The 11,121-nt window shown below is 43.0% G+C and overlaps 1 long non-coding RNA gene across 1 annotated transcript in view; it reads right to left on the reverse strand.

Moving 5' to 3' along the window:
- LOC112628661 overlaps positions 1–11,121 on the reverse strand; it is a 61,311-nt gene that overhangs the window by 47,597 nt on the left and 2,593 nt on the right. The gene's annotated exons all lie outside the window — the stretch shown is intronic.

Below are 11,121 nucleotides of genomic sequence, written 5' to 3' on the forward strand. Positions count from 1 at the left end.
ATGTCCGTAGATCCATTTGACCCAAGGAATTCATTTTAGAGATGAGGAAAGTCAAGGCCATAAAGGTTGAGGTCACCTACTTAGTTAACTGGTAAAGCTAGAGTTTAAGCCGAGGTCTCCCTATTTCCAAACCAGTGCCTATTCTGCCATGGCACACTGCTGCAGAGTCTAAGGAATTTTATATTCTGAAAAGAAGTGGGGTTTCTTGTGAGCATTCAATACAATTTAAGACTTCTTGTAATTGGAAACAGGAACATAGGATAGGGCAGTAGCTTTGAATTCTGACTTCCTGGATTTGAATAATATGCCTCCACCTTACTAACAATGTGAATTTCAGGCAGGTCTTTAAACTCTGTAAGTCTCATTCTGTTTGGTTTTCATTTTTTCTCTTGGATAATAGAAATAATAGCAGTACTTACCACAGAGAGGTGTATAGAGATTAAATAAAGTTACATAAATAAATGGTGACCATAGTTCTGGTATATAGTAAATGTTAGCTGTTGTTAGTATGATCATAATTTTTTTTTTTTTTTTTTGAGACGGAGTCTCGCTCTGTAGCCCAGGCTGGAGTGCAGTGGTGCGATCTTGGCTCATGGCAAGCTTCACCTCCCAGGTTCACACCATTCTCCTGCCTCAGCCTCCCGAGTGGTTGGGACTACAGGTGTCTGCCACCATACCCGGCTAATTTTTTGCATTTTTAGTGAAGGCAGGGTTTCACTGTGTTAGCCAGGATGGTCTCGATCTCCTGACCTCATGATCTGCCCACCTTGGCCTTTCAAAGTGCTGAGATTACAGGTGTGAGCCACCTCGCCCAGCCATCTTCTCCTGTATTTACATAATGATGAGTGAAAAAATCCTGAAAGGAACCCAGGAGAAATAGGTTAAATAGGTTCAAAGTCCGTCTGTGCTCCTATTGGCTCCATGACCTCAGTTTACTCATCAGCAAAATGGGAATTCAAAATCTCTTCTTGTACAGGACTTTAGTAAAAATCAAATGAATCATGCATATGACCACATTTTTTAAACAGGTAGAGCCCTATAACAATACAAGTGTTGATGGTTTTATCAAAATGTAATTATCCCTAGGTTGGAAAGCCTCTGGATGCTCAGAGTTGGTTAATAAATAATAAAACGAGATAATGCCCCTGCTTTGCTTCTCAAATAAATCAACTTAAAAAATAGATATCTAAAATACCATTAAATCATAAAATAAATGCATGTCCCCAAGTATCACTGCCATCTATTGAATTGAATTCTACTGTTCTCTACTTAAACTTGCAGTTCTCTTAGAATTAGATCTTACCAGAGCATCAGAGGACTATTAGGTCACAGGGTTTACAACAGTAAACTCACTCTCTTCTTTGCCTTCCAAGTAAGGGAGAGAAAGACCTAAAAGTTAAAACACACACACACACACACACACACAAACATTTTATGAAATGTTAAATGATGACCTCCAAGAAGCCTTCATACCTCTCGAAAATATTGCCAACCTTTGCTATTGACCAGCTGCTTATTGTGCATAAACTTAAAAATATATTCATTATTGAGATATAATTTTGTTTAAGCTAAAGAAGCATCAGGGGATGGAGAATTGTTTTGTACGTGGGATTAGTAAAGAGTCGGGGCCTAAAAGTGTATGTCTATTTTAAAAAGAAATTTTCTGATTGCAGATAACTTCTCAATTTGATTTAGTGTCGAACGATAGTGATGGGGTTGATAAGTGAGCATTCATCGGTAATTCATCTTGTGCTGGTAGAAATTTACAGCAAAGCAGTGCTTTCCCAACAGTGACAAGCCCTATTAATCTTCTTCAGACACATTTCAATAGGTGTTCCCATCTGTGGCCAACATCTAAACACTCTGGCAACACTGGCGACTTGAAGACACCTTCATTTCAAGTTACACTAGTGAAAATGTGATACTAGATTGTACTCTATTTTTTAACCTAATTCTCTCTCTTCATTCAGTTAGCCTTTCTTGCCTGGATTTTTCTGCTCATGTGTAACGTCATTTTCCAGGGAGAGCACTCAAAGATTTGGTTTCTTAGAGATGCACAATCTCCCCCAAGGTTAGCAACCAACAACATTTTTTACAAATTAAAATTGCATAGATTCCAGTTCTGACAGTCGTTGGCCTCTGATCATGCATGTCCTTAGAAAGTAGAACCTGTTCAAATAAAGCCCGCCTGTGCATCGAGAAGACTGAGGAAAAGGGGAAGGCTCTAGAATCCATTTGTGTTCATATTCAAAATGCACTTTATTATTCTGAACTATGATGTAAATTTCAGTGTGAGGGAATGCTGGGAAAAGGAGAGACAATTTGAAGAGGGTGGTGAAAAAGAAGCCCATAATTCAAAATATGTTTGCCTAATATATTCAGTCCATAGGATGAAATCTCTCTCCTGTCCTTTTGCATCATTGGAGGACCTCCTGTTAGAGCAGGAAATAAAATAATCACTTTAGTAATAGATTATTTCACTTAAATTGCCTTTATTCTACCAGCAACATGCTCTGGCTGTCTGCAAGTTCAGACTAGGTGAAAAATGGGGAGGGGTTGTTTGATTTTGGATTGCACCTAAGTGCTTTTTTTGTGCCATTTTCAACCTCATAATGGGCTTGGTCTTGCAAAAAAATTGGATTTGAACAGCATTTTTCCTGTGCACTTTAGAAATCTTTCAAAAGAGAAAATTCTCTGACACATTCTTATTTAGGAAAGGTTAGATACATCTGCATAATGGATGGACTTTTTTTTAACTTCACTGAACTTTTTTGCCATATGTGATCTGAATATATGTGTGTGTGTGTGTATACATATGTGTGTATACACACACACACATATGTTGGGGAGAGTGTGTACACATGCATGTGTGCCCCTATGTGTTACTGGTTTGTATGTGAATATACTTACATATAATAATATCAGCATTCTCAAAAAATGTCTCCCTCCTTCACACAAACTACTTTTCACAATGATCATTTGAGTTTGTTGTAGAGCTCAGTAACCTTATTGTAGGTGGCAAGTTTAAATGTGCCATATTAATAACTTATTATCCAAGACAAATTAAGTTCTTATGTGTCAAAAGCACTCGGCACTGGATTATCTACAAGACAAGTATTTATTGAATAAATGTTGAGTCCAATTTCATTTTAATGTGACTGACTGTATGTTTCAGCCTCTTAGGCAGAGATAAAAAACACTCAGACCTATAACTCTGTTGCAACATTACACCTAACTTGTCTATTTCTATTATTGTGTCTTAACTTAGAATATGGAAAGAAGGCTTTTTTTTTTTTTTTTTTTTTGGTTGTTGTTGTTCTGAAGAGCAGAGAGAAAGATAGAAAAACGGCTGGCATTCAGCCTAAAGAGAAATCATTGAAACAAATTAATCCTATGCTGTTTAAATTGACATGGTAATCCATCATCAGAGAAGGCAAACTCTGAAAGCAATCTAGAATCTGCCCTGCTCTTTCACTGGCCCTGGAGGCACAAAGACAGATAGTAAAGGAAGGAGGGGGGAAATCATAAAAGTTAGGAATGCCTGCGAAAATAATAAAATTGGTGGTATCAGCTCTCACTGTCCTGCCTCTGCAAACCTCCTTTGGAAAGGAGAGGTTAACTCTCAACAGTTGCTTTCCCAACTTTCCCCCTAAGTGGTAGGTCTCTGGAGCTGAGCTCTAAAAGTCTGCCTCCTTCTCTAGGCTGCCAGGCTGCTCACCTCATTCTAACCATTGCCTGCCGCGTTTAAAAAGTTGACCAGCCAGGAGCTTGGCAGGACCCACAGAAACAGTTCAGTTTGCGCAGAAACTTTCCCAACGTGGTAAGGGGCTTCATTTATGGGGTTTAGGATTTGGGTGTCTTTTTATTTTGTTTTGTTGTTGTTTGGGGTCTTTTGGTGGGAGAGAGAGTGAGAGGGAGACTTTTCCTTCATTTTTTTCTTCCTATCTTATTTTGTACTTGATGAAAAAGCATGTTATTGTAGTTTTTAAAAGAAAACTTTTGTAATATCCCTAAAAACTTAGGCAAGACATCATGCCCTGTCACTTGTCTGTCTTTTATTTTGGAGGCTTATTTTTCAAATCTCTCTACAATTCAAAAATCCTGCAATGTTAAAATTTGCTTTTAAATTCAAAGAGTATATGAAACTGTAAAAGTGAAGTGTCCCATCTTAGTAGATAGTTAAGATTTTTAAAATAAAAGAAGTTAAAACTTATTAAGAGCTCCATTGTTCAAACACACTGAATCCTAAGAATTGTTTTTTCTCTTGGGCTTAGTTTATGTGATGTTTATGTGTTTTGTTTTTTAGGGGAGGAGACATTTTACAGAACATACCTTTCTCATTACTGCCTGGACATACCAACTTGAACACAAAAGTGAATATTATGTTTTTCAATTTAACAATGCATTCGACTTTAAGGCGAGACAATTTGAAAATATTTTTAACTTCAAAAATTCACTCTGTTAACAATAGACAGTATGTGAAGACAAAAACCCAAATACCTTTGTACCAAAAGCAAAAGGCAGAAGGATATGAATGTAAACCTTACCCAACAGCTGCCCTATTTTAATTTATCTAGCATAGTGTTTCTTCTAGTTTATTTTAAAAAACTTAGTGTGTTACTGAAACTTCAGAATAAACATCGCACCTCTTTTCTATAATTAGAATTTTTATTCACTGATTTTAAAAAGGGAGTGAATAATTCTTGTATACTGACTAATGCTTTTTAAAATACATACTCATAAAAGACAAATTAAAGGTATTTCCAGGGTAAATGCGAAAGGAGGGTTAAAGACTCATATTAAATATTCATTCATTCACAGCCATGCCAGTTGCAATTTTAAGAGTTGTGTTAGGAAAGAAGAACAGGTTTAGTTGTTTGTTTTTAATAGAACCTAGGGGGTTGAAGTAGTAGCTCTTCAATAACTGAACATTCAAATTGCACTTCCTGAAAAAGATTTGATACTTCTGAATTTGTTTTCAATTTATATACAATGTAGACTTTAGCAAAATTTATCTAATTTTAAAAGCCATTAAATTAACCAAAATCACATGTAAGAAAAATAAATTAGTAAATAAACATCAGTCTTTATCACTCAGAGGAGGCTAAGAAGAAAAGTACCTTTAAAATCCCCACTACTTAAATATCACAATACTACCATCTTTTTAATTACTTGGTAATGTGGCAACAAAGTATATGCAAAGAAATTGCAACATATCTTTAGAAGTAAATAAGTTATTAACATACATTCTACAAAGAAATGGGCTTCCCCAATTTTGCTAACTTCTCCCTGATGTGATGTGACGTGGTCCTGGCAAGAAATAACCAATGTGACATTTTCACTAAATTCAATATTCCCTTCCTTTAAGGTTCTCAGTTTGCTTTAAACTATTTGAAGCGACTTCCTCTCAATCAATTTACCTCAGGCAAGTACATAGAAATCTCCTAGATAAGGTTGATTAATTTATTATGAATTATAATAGACGGATAGGAAAAATATCTTTATCTACCTTGTATTCAAACTAAAAAGAAAAGTATAAATTTTATTCAAACAATACACTTTGTAAACTCTCAAGCTAATACTTCCTATGGTCAAGAAGCTGAATATGATGTTAAACTGCCTTCTCTTAATTTTACACAGAAGTTCTTTATTTTTAACATTCACCTTCAACTTTTCCAGAAATCAGCCTTTTAAGAGGAGAAATGAGGTTGTAACTAGCTTGTGCATGTTTCCCTATTATGACACTATGTCTGTCTCTGTCCACCTACTTCTTTATATTGAAACTGTCCCACCCCCAAAAAAACCTTATAAAAAACAATAGAATGGAAATCACTCCTTAAACTATTTTTCTCCAACTACAATTCACCTTGAGTTTGTGTTTTAAGAAAATTTAATTAAATCCCTATTGTTGTTCTGCTTGTATTTTCTTTAAGTACTACTGATGCAGCTAATTAACCATATTAATTTATCTGGGTATTTGCCTTACTAACACCTTCACATTTAAATGACTGGCACTTGATACCATTTGATTAATGCTTTTTCTTGACATACCAAAAATTAACTGCCATTTAGAAGATTTCATTACCAGGCTCTTGAGAAAGAGAAAAATGTAGAACCAGACAATAATTCCTCACTCTGTCCACTGCTAAGTATGAACTGATGTCCACATGGCTTTAGATGCCTTTGGAACTTTCTCAGCATGAGTTGCCTTACAATATAATATTGGTATTAAAGGCATGTATAGCCACATCACACTTGATTAAATGGGCAGAGAGCCCCCTTATGCCATCATCTCTAGCTATAGCCTATTCTCCTTTAATTCTTCAATCCATTGAAAAGTAAAATAGACCGAGTAGCATATCCCTGAATTTTTAAATATTTAGGCAAAAGATGCTCACCTTTTATTTAAATGCCCTGCCAAAGCTACCAAACTGCAAAATTGATGATTTACTTTGAAGTGTCTCTCTGTGATTTTGCAAGCCACAAAAGCTCTACCATAGCTAAGTTGCTTCAGCTTGTATTTCAACAATGGTGATTCTAAGGAGCTCATTCAAAACTCTTTTTTGCACTGCCTTCTGCCTTTTTGCCAGTACACATGAGTGACAGCCTCTATCTAGTGCTTGAGTATATGAACCTTTAATCCATCAAGGAACTTCTAACACCATAAGAATATACATACCCACGTGCATACACCTTCATGCATGTAACTATCATACAACTACCCATTAGAATGCCACCAGGTTTGAAACCAGCAGAATATATTTTTCTAATCTCATCCAGATTCTATGGCTGTAATTTGGCTACTGACAAGATTCTAAAATTAGCTTTTATTAAATGAAATAAACCATGTATTTTTTTTTTTTTTAGTTTTTTTTTTAGTTTTTAAAACTCCCTGCACAGCAATCTACTGTTGTATACATGGTTAGAAATATTTTTTAAATGGACTAGGCGGTCAGTTAAATACAAGAAAATATTTCACTATATTATATTTTCTTATTCCCTAAAGTCCATCTCCATGGAGTGTGCTGCGGGTGATGGATGAGACTTGTCTCTCTGAATGGAAACCTGCTTTCATAGGAAGGGTGGAGGTGGGAGAGGACCAGTGAAGGGCAGAGCTCTAAAATTCTGGCAACTACAGTGAATATACCCCTTCCTCCTTTCTTCCTTCTTCCTTCACTCCCTCCCTCCCTCGCTTCCTTTTTGCTACGTCTCCTTTTGGTAGATTAGTGTAGTTAACCTTCGTTCTGGCCAAGACCAAGAAGAGTTAATGGAGACCCGGCTCCTGACACCCTCCAGGTCAGCTTGGCTTGCGAACTTCCAACGCAGGAGTTAGAGGATTACCGAGGAAGGAATGCGAGGTACCCGATAGCCTCACACCTGAACACGGTCGCTTCAATCCACTGGGATTCATTTAAAAAAATAAATAAATTCTCTTCTGGAAAATGGTTAATTGGATCTGCAGCTATATTTCCTGTTGCACCGAAGAGCCAAGCGGGCAGCCTGGATTGGATCCCTGAAGCTGCCAAGAAAATCGAGTAATTGGAGGGTGGTGTGGGGGTGAACCTTTCTAAATAAATAAACAAACGTAGGTCGCTATCAGTTGCTTTAGGGAGCGCAGATATTTAGGAAAAGGCCAGGAGCGGGAAAAGGAAGAAGAAACGAAAAAGATTCTCCCCTTTTCTTACCTTTCGCCCCTCCTCTCCCCTCCCGAAATTTGCGCCTACTAGATTATTTGCAGCTGTTTCGAACCTCAAGGTTTGTTCACAGTAGCGAGCGAGACTTGCGCTTGGAGAAGTGAAAAGCCATTTTCGCGCCAGGACTTCGCTGCTTGAGTTTGGGGGTTTTGCTCTCCCTCCCAGCAAACTCCCCTCAAAGCCTTGCTAACTTCAACAAGCCCTGCCAGCCTTTACTCCTTGGCCACTTGTGTTCGCAGTACGCAGCCAAAGGCCCCGGATGGGTTTCCATCGCTGGGGGTGGCCTGATACCCCCAAAGCTGAGTTCCCGCCTAGCAGAGGACGCAGACGTCCTGGGGCTTCCTCGGGGGTGGGGGGGGTCTGTCACCCTGCCCCCTGCCTTCCTACTCGGCCTCAGATGTCGTCCCACCTGCCCACGAGCAGGGAACCTGGAATTCACTCTCCCGGCAGTCCCCAGCGGGTTCTGCCACCCGGCGGCCGCCCCTGACACCAAGTGGGTGGGAGGAAGAGGCAGCTGGAGGGGATGGGCCATTGAGATCTCTTGAAAAATATTAAAAGACAGGATGGGGTAGAGATTTCTCCGGGAGAAAGTTCGAGGGTGCATCGGGTCGCGGCTGGGAGGAGTACCCGAAATGCCAGAAGGAGAAATGCAACCCGTTTAGGCCACACCTTTAATCCCCGAGGCTGTCTGGAGAGACTGCGTGTGGGGGACTTCCCGGGGTTCCCACACCACGCCTGCAATCCACTCCCGCCGCCCCCTGGCCACTGCCACTCGCGGCGAGAAGCCAGTGGCTCCCAAACGCTCGGCCCCGCGGCGGCCCGCGCAACCTTCACCCGGCGCCGGCACCACGAAGCCTGGCCGCAGCGGACTCCCTGCAGCTCGCTGCGCCCTCGCGTCTCCCGTCGAGTAGGGAGGGACTGAGGCCTGAGCCGGGGAGCTCCCTGGCGGTGGTCGGGCCGCTCCCCTTGAGGCCTGCTCCCCCTCCCTCAGCCTCACCAAATCCCTGAAAGCCCAGTCCCCCTTCGTCACCCCGGGGGCTTCTAATCACTCGGTATCGATTTCCCTAACTCTTTTCATCCTGTTGAAGACACATCTTAAAACACTCCAGCCCGGAGTGTGCTCTGGGCTTTATCCACACTAATAAAATGATTTACCCTTCTCTCCGCGCTCTCCTCACAGAGGAAAATCGTTCGAGCCCCGGCTATTTGTGTGTGATCAGTAAATATTTAGTGCGGTGACATCCTCAGCTAGGCTTCGGATCGATTCGGGGCCCACCGGGAGGTGCGCACGGTCCGGGCGGGGCCGCGCCGAGCTCGCCGAGGGGGCTCCTCCCGCCCTCGCCACCGGCCGCTGATTTACGGCCCCTGCAACCAGCTGAGGGGGGCGAAAGCGCGCCTGGAAAATTGGCTTTTCAACCTTTTACTTTTGACATTCAGCCACTTCCCCAGGCTCTAATTCTCGCCCCCACTCCTCCCTCCCGCCCTACTAAGGGGTGCCCTGTGCGCCCTGCGAGCCCTGCCAGCGGCAACGCGCGGCGCTCGCGCCCCCCGGCCCTGGGACCACCTATCACAGCCCTGAGCCGCGACGCGGGGAGGCCCCGGCCCCTGCTATGGGGGTCGCCTCCTTAGAGGAGAGATGCTCTCCGCCCGCCCACACCTCTGAGGGAGGAGAGGGGGTGGAGAAGCCCAGAGCTGCATCAGCTGGACGACAAGCCGCTCTCCCTGCTACCCTTTCTCCGACCCCTCGGCCTTTCCCCTACTCTAGAAACTGATCCTCGACGTCCATCCGGCCGGATGGCGTCGGGTGGGAACGTTACTTTCCTCCCAGAAAAACTCCCCTTTCCTTAGACGAGAAAAAACTCCTAGCTTGGAGGTGTTAGGTGGAGGCCTCCTGCCCTGATATTGGCTGTGAGAGGGCTGCGGCCGTGACACTGTCGGTGTCCCTTGGCCCTCCTGGCCTTCCCCAGGCGCAGACGATTTCATTAGTGCAGGGCCACACCTTGGACCTGGGACATCGTGCAGTAGGCTCGACCTGGAGTAGGGCACTGCAGGGTCCCGCCGCGTCCTATGGGACCCGCTACCTAGGTCTGCTACGTTGCCCGAGTAAGATGTGAGGAATCCCGATCCTCGGACTCCACTACTCTTGGGCCGGGGCTTCGGGCCTGAAAGTCTCCCGCAATGTCGCCCACCTGTTAGCGAGCTTGTTCCCTTCTCACCTGGGGCCCGGGCCTTTGCAATTCTCCTGGGGCCCAAGGAGGAAGAGGCATGACCTTGCTGAGTCTAGGCACCTCTCCAAAATGCTAGCGCCCTCTCCTTTGTCCTACACATGATTTTCTAAACAACCTTATCTGCAGACTATATCTTTATACTAATGCATACTTAATTGGTCCGTCTTGACTGTCCATATAAAACAATTTAATTAGGGTGCTTTCTTGCTTTGGAGAGCAAAGGAAAAAAAAACAACAACAACAACAAAAAAAACCCTGCCCAGTGCTTATTGTATTTAGCACCAATACAGGCAGAAAATGTAGCACAAGTTTTTGGTTGAAAGAGCACCTCTGTGCCCATTGAAGGGCGTTGATCCGAAAAGACAGAAAGGACAAGTAAAATCGATTTGAAGCGACCCTCTCTGTCCCTTTCACACCATTCAGAAACTCCATTCCTTCTAAGACAAAGACCAGCGCCTTGGGAATTCTCAGGGAAAAAGAGGACTCTAGTCCCACAAGCCTAGGGCACTTTTTAAAAAAATCCTCAATATTTCACTGAAAACCCACACTTGATGCTGTGCCCCCCAAGTGTGGGTTCCACAGATGTCCCCTCCAAAGTGCCAAGTTGCAAGGCTGACAAACCCCCTCTCCCCTGCCTGTTTGGCCTTGTGGCCAGGCCAGGACAGCCTTTTAGGGTTAATGTAGCCCTCACCTTTGACCTCCGAGATCGGAGTGGCTGCCAGCACTACAACTCTGGCCAAAGTTAAAAGAAAACCACAACAAAAAATGTTTTCTGCTTCCCAACCCAGGGAAACCAGTTCTGGTTCAGCCGCCTGAGCCACCTTACCCAATAGCAACCACCATCCCTAACTTTTTTTTTTTCCTTCTTTTGCAAAGAACTGCCTGAGCCATCTCTGAAGGAGGGAATTTAAGTTGTCAGGGCTCCATGGCTGAGTTGTGGGTGGGGTGACCTTCTTGGTCCAACTGGTCCTCCATTAGGAACCCCCGAATGCCAGGTTATCCCACTGGTGCCCGAGGTGGGGAAGGCAGTCATCGATCAGAACTGGCAGGAAAGGGAGAAGGGAGAGGAGTGAGATGGGCAGGGAGGGGAGGGAAAAGGCCAGGCTGTGATCACCTTCACCTGCCCTGAGCTCGGCCTTCCTGTTCAACTATTCCTTGACCTTCTGCTGGGGATGAAGGGGGCGGGGGCGAAAGGGAGG

The sequence above is a fragment of the Theropithecus gelada genome, chromosome 7b (assembly GCF_003255815.1).
Source record: "Theropithecus gelada isolate Dixy chromosome 7b, Tgel_1.0, whole genome shotgun sequence".
In the NCBI taxonomy this organism is placed as follows: Eukaryota; Metazoa; Chordata; class Mammalia; order Primates; family Cercopithecidae; genus Theropithecus; species Theropithecus gelada.